Source organism: Seriola lalandi, unplaced genomic scaffold (genome assembly GCF_002814215.2).
Source record: "Seriola lalandi dorsalis isolate HSWRI2012SDOR001 ecotype SW California unplaced genomic scaffold, Sedor1 jcf7180002054970, whole genome shotgun sequence".
Taxonomy (NCBI): Eukaryota; Metazoa; Chordata; class Actinopteri; order Carangiformes; family Carangidae; genus Seriola; species Seriola lalandi.
The window spans coordinates 1283995-1284702 of record NW_019525521.1 but is presented as its reverse complement, the minus strand read 5'-3'; positions in this window follow the sequence as shown (position 1 = coordinate 1284702).

Genomic DNA, 708 nt, shown 5'->3' with positions numbered 1-708 from the left:
GCCACGGGGGCTACTGCCGGGATGAGTACATGATTTATTTCCAGTGTTCAAAAGTCACCCTGATCATATTCTGGTTTTGAGAAATGTCTTGATATAAAAGACTCTGATATAAAACAATGTCACATCCCTCCACCATGTATTATGTGGGAAATATTTCATATTCTGTCTTGTTTTTTTTAATAAAACAAGAGGCAACATGTCTTCAAACTGGCATTTAAAGGGTTAAAATCCCGAAAACTAATAAACATTTGGTAGGTTTGAGCAGAACTGAAGTGGTTTAAGAGATGTATGCAAAAAAAGCAGCAAACAATATTGATATATGATGATTTTATAGCATTTACTTTGTCTGTCCTTTTTTGGACGCGAGGAACCCCAGAGGGTACAAAATGTGTTACCAGTGTATAATAGACCTGTAACAGTAACTGACATTAGATTTTAAAAATATGTCAAAAAAGACACTTTCTTGCAGAAATCCATACCTTCAGCTGTAACACAGCCAAAATGATCAGCAAATCAAAAAGGAAAGTGAAGAAAATGTCCAAAAAAGGACAGAGGGACCCCTGAGGGTTAATAAATCCCATGAACCGCTATTTAAATGACCACTATTATGTTTTTTTCTGTGCTAAATTTAACATTACTGGGGAGGAGAGCAACGCGACTAGAAGTGACAGCGAGAGAGGGCTAGTAGCTTCTCCTCTCCTCTGTCTC